Genomic DNA, 11726 nt, shown 5'->3' on the forward strand with positions numbered 1-11726 from the left:
AAAAGTAAAAAATAGAAGTCACGTACTTAGACACAGTGTTCAGTATATACATATGTACAATGTTCGATGCAGAATAGAAGTAACTGAGTTACCATACAATATACTATGCAATATACTAATATACAATATACTATATAGTGCAAAGCAGAAATGGGATGAGGTACAATTTAGGTACAATTTACAGTAAGGTGTACTGAGGTATGGGTTGTAGTGTAAATCCTTTACCAATAAATATAAAGTGTATTTAGGTGTTCTAAAGTGTGGAGAGTGGATGCTGCAGTGTGTTGTTTGTTTAAAGTGAGTGTGTGCGTGTGGATGGTTGTTGCATAGTGTTATTGTTCGTTGAGCAACCTGATGGCCTGGGGATAGAAGCTTCTTCTGAGTCTTTCTGTGCTTGCCATGAGACTCCGGTATCGCTTGCCTGACCGCAGCAGTTCAAAGAGGCAGTTGTTTGGGTGGCTGGAGTCCTTGATAATTCTCTTAGCCTTACCCCTGCACCGCTTGTTGTAAATGTTCTGGAGGGTGGGAAGCCCCCCTCCAATTGTGCGTTCGGCTGAACGTGCCACTCTCTGTAGTCTGCTACGGTCTTGTGCGGTGCTATTCCCAAACCTGACTGACTTGGAACTTCCTTAGGCGCCTGAGGAAGTAGAGGCGTTGTCGTGCCTTCTTCACAACACTGTCAATGTGTGTGGTCCATGTCAAGTCCTCGGATATGTGGGCTCCGAGGTACTTAAAACTGTTCACTCTCTCAACCAGTGCCCTGTCGATGCTGAGGGGGCTGTAGTCCCTGACCCCCGACCTCCTGAAGTCCACAATCATCTCCTTTGTTTTGCTGACGTTCAGGGAGAGGCAGTTCTCTTGACACCATCCTGCCAGGACCTTGACCTCTTCCAGGTAGGCCTTCTCGTCGTTTGCAGAGATCAGGCCCACCACTACTGTGTCGTCAGCAAATTGTATGATTGTGTTGTTGTTCCGCTGAGCCACACAGTCATGTGTGTACAGGGAGTAGAGGAGGGGACTCAGAACTAGTGGTCTGCAAGGGCCTTGAAATAAAGCCCGAGCCCTGCCCGAGCCCTTGAACTTCAGGCCCTGCCCGAAAATAAGCCAGACTGTAAATAATATTTTAAGCCCTAGCCCGCTGAAAACCCGAAAAAAATTATTATTATTATTATTATTATTAAAATATAATTTTTTTTGTATTTGTTTTAAATATTCGAAACACGGTTTTATATGAACGTAATAAATAAACAAAACTAAGAAGCATTTACATAGCCTGTTTCGCAATGCCGTCTCTCCCAGTGCTCGCTTATATCTCTGACTCACACATCAGCCTCGTAAAACGTATTGAAGGCTATAGAATCTTCTTTGACACACACACACACACACGACACACAATAGCCTACTCAGTCAAACAAACAAACAGAAAACAGAAATCAGATTTCGAGCAGAGCAACGTAATGAAAATCACAACAAAACAGGTAGCGAGTCGAGACCCAGCAAATAATAACATCACTCACCAGACGTCAGCAACGTGTTGAACACCGTTAACAAAACCGGCTACATACATCCCAAGAACAAATTAAAACGTTCGCCAACTGGCTATATTCCAACACAACCAATCGAGTTGAACTTGTCCCCTAGCTGAGTTCTCCCTGCGCGCTGCAGTAATTACATCCAAATGTTTCTCTGGCGCAAAAGAGAAAGCGAATCTTAAAACGAAGGTTATCCTATAACCCTAGTTATATAAAAAAAAAAAAACACAAAAAAAAAAAAAAAAAAAAAAAGACGGCGGTGCCCGGGCCCGGCCGAGCCCGAATTATTTATTAAAAAAAAAGCCCTACCCAGCCCGAACCCGCCGGGCCGGGCCGGGCCCCGTCGGGCCTGGGCAAGGTTGCAGTGCACTACTCAGAACACAGCCCTGGGGGGCCCCTATGTTGAGGGTGATGGATGAGGAGGTGCAGTTGCCTGCTCTCACCACCTGGGGTCTACCCTTCAGGAAGTCCAAGACCCACTGGCAGAGGTCATAGTTCAAGCCCAGGTCCATGAGCTTGGCTATGAGTTTGGAGGGGACTATGGTATTGAATGCTGAGCTGTAGTCGATGAATAGCATTCTCACATAGTTCCCCTGCCTCTTGTCCAGGTGTGATGCTGCTGTGTGCAGCACATGGGCTATGGCGTCCTCCGTGGACCTGTTGGGGCGGTATGCAAATTGCAGGGGGTCCAGGTTGGTGGGGAGGGAGGAGCAGATGTAGCCCTTCACTAGCTTCTCAAAGCACTTCATGGCTATAGAGGTGAGAGCTACAGGGCGGTAGTCGTTGAGGCAAGCAGGCTTGGATTTTTTGGGTACAGGGATGATAGTGGACTTCTTCAGACAGGTGGGGATGACAGCCTGTTCCAAGGACAGGTTAAATATGTCAGTGAATACCTGGGCCAGTTGGTCGGCACAGACTTTTAGGATGCGGCCGGGGATACCGTCCGGCCCTGCTGCCTTCCTGATATTCACTTTCTTAAAGGTCCTCCTCACCTCATATTCCGTTACCCTGAACACTGAGTCTCCCTCAGCAGCCCCCCCCCCCCCTCCGTTGCAGTGGCCTGTGGGCTGGTGTTGTCATTACCAGCCTCAAACCTTGCATAGAAGGTGTTGAGATCATTTACTAAGGAGATGTCACTGTTCAGCTTGAGGGAGGTGCCTTTGTAGTCTGTCATCCTTCTGAGGCCCTGCCACATAGCTCTGGAGTCAGCCTGTTCAAATTGCAGTTCAATTTGATCCCTGTAGCGCCTTTTTGCTTCTTTTACTGCCCTTCTCACGTTGCATCTCGCCACCTTGTGGTTATCCATGTTGCCTGCCTCCAGCCCGGCATTGTAGGCTGCAATTCTTGCTTTCAGAGCCTCACGGACGGATTTGTCTACCCAGGGCTTTTGATTTGGGTAAACTTTAGTTGTGGTAGTGGGGATTGTTTCTTCCACCAAAGTACATATAAAGTCCAGCACTGTCTCTGTGTAGTCATTTAGCTTATCTGTGTTATCGCGGAACACATTCCAGTCTGTGCATTCCAGTCCAGCTTGGAGCGCCTCCTCCGATTCTGCACCTCTCGCGAGACTACCGGCGCACAGTTGAGTTGTTGTTTATACTCCGGGGAAAGCAAGATGGCAGATCACAGGCAGAGCTGATGTTTATCATGGGTTAAATAAAAAATCAAGAGCTTGGTAACTCTTGGACATTTTAAATCCATGATTGGATCGATAGGCGTAGATTTAGGGGGGCTTGCAGGGGACATGTCCCCCTCGGTATTGAGAAGAGGTGATATTGTCCCCCTCAAAAATATAGCTAATATGAAAGACAACCCCCTCCCCAAAAGAGGTAAAAAATAAGGGGATCAAAACATTCATATATCCTTCTTACCTGTAACTATTTATTAACCAACAATTCAGACACCCCTTTTTTTGTATCCACTTTTTCTCCCATTTTCAATTTTTCTCCCATCCCAATTTTCATATCGTCCAATTCAACCCTCCCCTGTCTTTGAACGTTGTTTCTTGCCTCCCACAAGCCGGCTGCAATGTGGACTAAGTCATACATAGCACGAGTCCCCTCCGATACTCGAGGTAACAGCCGTCGCATCTTTTCACCCGCGCGGCTCGATCTCTCAGCGTCGGGGGTCTGGGCTTTGGAGGGGCCCCGCCCCCGTCGCTTCTTGATTCTACTGCGCAGGCGCACCAACCGACCTGTAGGAGTCGCTGTCCACAACGCCCAATCCCCACCCTTCAGTTTCCCTCCCCGTAATACGGCCAATGTGTATTACTGTGGACGACCAGCTAAACTGAAAGCAATGTGGAGAGCGGGGACGGAGACCGTACCATCTCAACCTTGCAGACGTGCCTCATAAAAGTACACCAGGGAGGACCCCCCCCCCCATGTTGAAACCAAACCTACGCCCTTGACTGGATCCATTCTGTCTCGGATCCGAGAGAGAAAGTGTCTCTCTCCATTGGATTTCACAGCCCTAGTAATAACCAACCCCACCAGGGGATCCTGCTGCATATTGATGCATATTGATGCTCTGTCATCAAAGTTTCCGGCTTCAACATGGACGGTCGCATTTTACGTAGCTCCCGTAACCAACGCAACAGAGCAACAACAAAAAAGTACTTTGCGCATTTTCTACTTTCCCTCCTGTGGATTATGGATTTGTACCTGAATTCACAACTCAAGCAGCAACACCAGACAGAAGTGGAGGGTAGCGAAAACGCAAATCAGCAGTCCCATTGCGACTTCTACTTGTTAACGGGCATGGAGAGGAAACATCCAGCCTTCGGAGCCACGACCATCCACACAGTACTTACTGCAAATCCGGAACGAAAGAAATTACCCCCGGCAGGCAAGTGTAATAAGAGATCAATGTTTTTATTATATCTGCTCATGTCGGGTGACATACATCAGAACCCTGGTCCCGTAATGACACGGAACCAGAGACTACAGTCAAATCTGCTGACCCAAGAAGCAGCAGCCAGCACAACAGATCAACAACTACCCACACAGACGGCGGCTAACGACATGATCAACGGCAACATTCCTCCTCTGCCACCTCTGCAAAAGAACCCACGAGAGGCCACAGCGAGAGGGAAGGAACCGGGGTTCACAACCGAGGCGCCCAGCACGTCGCGGGGACAAAACAGCGAGGCATCGCTCCTCACACCGGCGCCGGAGATCAACAGCATCCACGCAATTGACGCTTCAGCCAGCAGTTGCACCAGCCGACCAGCAAGCGGCGACATACCCTCACAGAAGCCCCAGCGGACTCGGTGAGTGGCTAAAGGGAGAGCGGCGCGGGACATCAAGGTCACCAAGGACCCGACGGTTAGCTTGGCTGGCCCCGCCATGCCAGCTAGTCTACCCGGGCCGAGGCCAGGACAAAAGGCACCCCCCCTCCCCCACAATGGAGTACAATCAGACATATCTGTAATCAACCAGCCCCCCCCCCCCCCACATCGCGGGCTTTCACACAAAGGAATACAGACTCCAGCAAAGGACAAAGCATCACCCCCTCCCCCCCTCCCCACCCACGGCACAAACAGCAACAACGCCCCCCCTCCCCCCACCACAGGACAGGACACAATTGAACAGAGTTACCTCAAGTGTGACGACGTCAATCTTATTACAAGCAAAAATGGACTTCACATATTTCATCTTAATACAAATAGCCTGAGACCTAAACTGGCTGAAATCAAACAGTTGTTTTTAAACGGTAAGGCTAACATATTGTGTTTCACAGAAACAAAATTAGACTCATCTGTACAGGATCCAGAGATTGAAATTGAAAACTACTCAATAGTCAGGAGGGATAGGAACCAGTATGGAGGTGGCGTCTGTGTGTATACACAAGGATACCAAATACATCAACCGTACTGACCTTAACCATGATGAAATTGAAACTGTTTGGATTGAAATCTTATTAGATAGGGCGAAACCAGTACTAGTAGGCACAATCTATAGACCACCAGAACAGAGTGGCTTTTATGACACACTTGATGGGTGTTTAGCTGGGGTGGAGGGGGTAGAAAAAATTCTTATTGGGGACTGGAACACGGATATGCTGCGTAAATCAGCACCCGTCTTCAAGGCCTTCAGTAGATTTTCTGATCTGCACGGTTTCAGCCAGCTAATCACCCAACCCACAAGGGTATGCGATTCGACACAAACCACCATTGACCTCATTTTGACCTCTGACAAGTCAATGATCTCCAATAAAGGGGTGATAGCATGCGGGTTAAGTGATCATTATATGATTTTCTGTACCCGCAAAAAGCTAAAACAGAAGGCCGGCTGTCACAAAACAGTCACATCTAGAGACCTCAAAACTTACTCTAGAGAGGCCTTTAACCTAGAACTGGGGAGCTTGGACTGGTCATATGAACTCAGTGGTACACAGGTTGAAGAAACATGGCTTGGATTCAAAACCAAATACACAGCAATACTCAACAACATGGCACCGATAAGAACCACCAGGGTTAAAAATCGCGCTGAGGCATGGATGCACACTGAAATACTGGCCGCTATGAAAACCAGAGACAAAAAATGCTCTGAACTTCATAAAAGTCAGACAAAGCTTTCCAAAAGCTCAAACAGTGAACTCCAAGCCCACGTGGTTGAACTAAAAATCCAAAGAAACAGACTAAGAAATGACGTAAACACCATGATCAGAACAGCAAAAAGAAATTTCATCAACGACAAAACTGAGGAAAACAAAAACAAACCCCGCGAACTTTGGAAATTACTCAATAATCAACTAGGCTGCAGTAAAAAACTTAAAACCAGATTCTCAAACATAAACATAAAGACGGACAAGACGCTCATCACAGACAAGCTGGATGTAGCCAATTACTTAAACAACTTCTTCACAAACATAGCCACAACACTGGTAAACAAACTACCCTCCCACTCAGGGCATTATGGGGTAGAACACATAGTAGCATACTACAAAAACCTAGGGGTCCACAAAGACGACTTCAAACTTGAAATGGTAACAACCGATGAGGTTCTCAAAAAATTGAGCGCCCTCCAACCTAACAAGGCCACTGGCCATGACAACATCCCCTCCAAATTCCTCAGAGACGCAGCAGCCGCCATCACCCCAGTCATCACACACATAATAAACCTCTCTATAAGACAGGGGCACGTCCCCAAGGACTTCAAAATTGCGAGAATGACCCCTCTACACAAAAAGGGCAGCAAATTAGACCCAGGCAACTACCGCCCTGTTTCTATTCTTACCTCCATCTCGAAAGTCATGGAGAAAATAGTCTACGAACAGGTCGAAAAGTACCTGGCGGAAAAAAACCTAATCTACGAATTCCAATCTGGCTTCAGAACGTCCCACTCCACTGACACATGCCTCCTCTATTTGAACGACCACATCAAACAAGAGGTGGACGCGGGCAAATACTGCGGCATGGTCATGCTGGACCTACAAAAGGCCTTCGACACTGTCAATCACTCCATTCTAATGGACAAGCTAAAAGCAATTGGTTTTGATAGCCTATCAGTGAGCTGGATGCAATCCTACCTGGAGGGGAGAGAACAGATGGTAGAGGTAAACGGTACTCTATCCCCCCCCCTCACAGTGAGCTGTGGTGTTCCACAAGGAAGCATACTAGGACCGCTACTCTTCCTAATTTATGCAAATGACATGTCGTCAGCCTGTGACTGCAACTTGTTCCTGTTTGCGGACGACTCAGCCCTGCTGGTCTCTGACAAGAACAAATTGCAGGTTGAAAAAACCCTCAGCACGGAACTAGGCAAAATCTGCATATGGCTCGCTGATAACAAACTATCATTACACATGGGCAAAACAGAGTCCATTCTCTTCGGTTCAAATAACAAACTCAGCAAGACCGACGGATTCTCAGTTACAGTGGGTGACAATATTGTCACAAGGAAAGACGAAATTACCTACCTGGGTTCCATCCTAGAGGCAAATCTTTCCTGTGACAAAATGGCATCCAATGTAATAAAAAAAGTCAACCAACGAACTAGATTCTTGTACCGGATCTCCTCTCTCTCTCTGGTAAACAAGAATACCCTGAAGACTCTGGCAGGAGCACTCATTCAAGGGTACTATGACTATGCGTGCACCTCATGGTACCAAAGCACCTCAAAGGCGCTTAAAACAAAATTACAAACATCACAAAACAAACTGGTCAGACTACTACTTGACCTGAACCCCAGAACCCACCTCACCCCTGCCCACTTTGCCAACCTAGGATGGCTTAGAGTAGACGACAGAGTACAGCAACTTGCAATGGGCCTGGTCTACAAGATACACTATACGACCGGGGTGCCCATGTACATGTCAAAATACTTCCCAAAGGTCAGTGAATACCACAACCACTACACCAGAGGAAGCTCAACAAATCATGTTAAACCCAGATTCGGCTCAAACAAGGGACTAAACACGTTTCGCAATTATGCCACAACAATGTGGAACGCCCTACCCAAAGCTGTAAAGGAATGTGAATCCCTGCCCACATTCAAAACCGCTCTTAAAGAGCACCTACGGGAGGCTGCAATTCGAAACTGGCCACCGTAAATGCCCAAAACCCCCACCACCTCCTAATAGACAGTCTCCTCCCCACCGCATGTATATATTCCCTCCCCGCCATATGTATATTTCCCTCCCACCCACCCACCCCCTCCTAATGTACAGTCCCCTCCCCATCATATGTATATACTCTGTCAGGATCTAGGGGTAACAGTACTGTATATTTGAATACCGCCTATGTCACAAATGTATCAGTACTAAATACCTATATGTCCCTATGCCATAAATGTCATGTATGTTGTGTATGTCATAAATGTCTATATGAATTGAAAATGGGGGACCCTGATGGAAACAAGACAAACGTCTTTCTCGGGTCTGCATCCCCTTAACAATTGTATGTATTGAGCCGTACTGTATTGTACCCATTCTGCAATCTGTTAAATAAAGTTTTCATTCATTCATTCATTCATCTTTGAGATGGCGAGATCTGCAGTTGGCGCTGGGAGCCAATGAAAGCCAATGAAAACGATGGGGGCAGGGTTTTGAGCCTTTAGGGGCGGGGTTCGGAGCGTTTAGGGGGTGGGGTTTTGAGCTTTTGGGGTCAGGGGTTTTGAGATTTTAGTGGGTGGGGCTTTGTTCTTTAAGGGGACAGGATTTTGAGCATTTAGGGGGCATAGTTTTACGTTTTTTGGGGCCCGGGGGTTTTGAGCTTTTAGGGGCCGGGGTTTAGCGATTTTAGAGGGCGACAGTGCCTCAGGAGGTAGAGCGGTCGTCTGGTAATTGTAAGGTTCCCAGTTCGATTCCCGCTCCTCCCGGGAAGTGTGTCAAAGTGTCGTTGAGCAAGACACTTAACCCCTAACTGCTCCTGATGAGCAGGCTCCTTGCATGGTCGCCTCCGTCGTCGGTGTGTGAATGTGTGAGTGAATGTGAGGATCAAAATTGTGAAGGGCTCTAGATGAAAGCTCTATATAAAATGCACCATTTACCAGCTTGGAACGCATTGAAGTATCTTATTTGACCCACAATTCAGAGCATATTTGACTAGTCAGCGACTAGTAAGTCATTGTTATGCAACAGGTACAGTTGGAGGTCTACAGCATGTCTGACTAAAAGGTGGACTTAAGACCGCTAGTTTGGTAGACATGGTGCAATTCAGGGCTGACGTTTTTTATTTGGTTGGGTTATCTTTCACACTGCACTTTGTCAAGAACACCATTGTCAACTTTCTAAACAATCCAGTGAACACTAGACCTGATGTCAACGTTGAGGCTGTGTCGTATCTCCCATAGAGCCCAGAATATGTCTAATATAGACCACTTTTAGCCCAAGCATTTTAATTCATTATTACATATTTATAATATCACACAAATTACTGTAAATGTGTAAGATGCACAACTGAAGTCCATATATTGTGCAAAAATAATTTGATTTGCAATTTCTCAATGTCCTGCTATGTCACGGCTAGATATAGCCCACTTCTAGTCCAAACATCATTACATATTTAGTATATTTAGAAACAATGGCTAGGTGTTAAGTTTCTTTTCTAAACTAAACTAAACTCTCTTATAAACCAAATTTTGCCCGATTATAGCCTAGACAGCTATTAATATTTTTTTGTATCCACTTTTTCTCCTCCTTTTTCTACTTTTCTCCCATCCCAATTTAGCTGTGCCAATTCTCCCCTCCCATGTCTTGATCGTTGCTCGCATATGCCCCCCCACTGGCCGGTTGTAGGGAGGATAGAAGCCCATCACATGTCCCCTCCGATACATGTGGAGGCACCCTGTCACTCTTTTCACCTGCCAGCGCGGACTCTCATTGGCGAGGTGTAACGTGTGGGAGGCTCACACTACCCCCGCCATTTCCTGTCTCTGCTGTGCAGGCGTCCCCCAACCGACCTGTAGGAGTCGCTGTCCACAACGTCCAGATTACCACCCATCGACTTCCACCCGCTAATTTAATTAGTATGACGGCCGGCCCAAGCCGGAGGCAACGGCGACAGCCGGATTCGATACCAGTGTCTCTTGCGTTGGTGACGAGCACAATGTCCGCTGCGCCACCCAGCCGCCCCTGGTACGCACTTATTTCTTGAGACAATTTCGTTTTTACGGAAAACTTTAAAACGAAATGAAAACAAAAAAGATCAAAATCGTTTTCGTCTGGACATGACCTAAAACTCATTAAATTCATTGGCTAGGCGAGCGTCGTTCATTAAGTGGGGGGGTTTGGGCTTGTAATCAGTTATGTTCCTGAGCCCTCTCCAGACAGAGGCAGTGTCATTGGCTGAGAGCTGGTGTTGGAGCTTCTCCGAGTACTGGCGCTTAGCTTCTCTAACCGCCTTGCTAAACCTGTACTTTGATGCCTGGAAACTGTCTCTGTCTCCACTTTTGAAGACCTGCTCTTTTTCCCGCCTGAGGTTTCTTAGCTTTGTCGTGAATCAGGGTTTGTCATTGTTGTAACTCACCCTGGTCCGAGTTGGTACACAGCTGTCCTCACAGAAGCTGATATAGGACGTTACAGCCTTTGTGTACTCATCCAGACTGTTTGTGGCAGTCCTAAAAACATCCCAATCAGTAGAGTCCAGACATGCCTGAAGATCCTCCACGCTTCACTGGTCCAAAGTTTTGATGTCCTGACAACAGGCTTAGAGAGTTTTAATTTCTGCCTGTATGCAGGAATCAGATGGATTGTGACATGACGTAATTTACCATGAAGACGTCTTTTAGTCGTCTACTAGACGCAAAATAGATCTAATAGATGATAATTGTCAGATGTGTAGAACATGTATGTATGTACTGTATGTATGTATGTATGTGTTTTAATGTCTGTATGTACTGTATGTGAATGTGTATGTGTTATAGTGTGGTTGTGTACATGTGCTCTATACGTGTATGTGCACACGAACGTCCTGTGTGCGAGCTTGTGTGCATACGTGTGTCAGTGTGACAGTGTGTGCGGTCGGCGGGAAAGGGGAGGGGGCATGTTTACTTCCCTCTCCGTTAGTCGGTCACTCAGAGGATAAGAAAGATATCAGATGGATGCCGAGTCACCAAACAGACAGGAGTCATCCAGCCAGAGACCAAACCAACCGGCGACACAACCAACCAGGCGCACAGAGGGGCGTGAGACGACGAAAAGTAATCAATTCCACCGCTGGGCAGTAAGCAGCCAGCGGAGTGAACAAAATGTGTCGTTTTTCTTTTAAGACGGAAATGTAACGGTTCAAGCCTTTTTATTTTCCCACACGCTCCCTCGTTCCATTACTGCCGACATGACAATTTTATGTTTCCATCACGTGTTGCCAGTGTATGTATTTTGCCATGAGCACTTTGATTAAACTTAATTGGATTCCTTCTTTCGCTGTCAAATCAGGGCTCAGTGGGAGACAAGCACAGAGAGAGAGCATGGGGGGAGGGGGGGGGGGGGGGTGGTAATGTTAGATCTATATTTGCTTGGTGGGGAGACGCGCCCGGCGCTGACGTCTGAAATAGCGATGTGTCGTTTGCGAATGATCTGATTCATTTGAACGTCTCTTTGTTGCGAACGAAGGGAACTGAGTCCTTGGTGAGAAAGAGCCACTCTTTTACACGGACTGTGATAATCTGAGTCCTACTGTTGACCTTATTCTAAATAAGACAAGTTTAAACTTTATTGTCATGTACTCAAAAAACAATGCAGTGTAGGAGT

This window comes from Notolepis coatsorum (genome assembly GCF_963971535.1).
Source record: "Notolepis coatsorum genome assembly, chromosome: 19".
Classification (NCBI taxonomy): Eukaryota; Metazoa; Chordata; class Actinopteri; order Aulopiformes; family Paralepididae; genus Notolepis; species Notolepis coatsorum.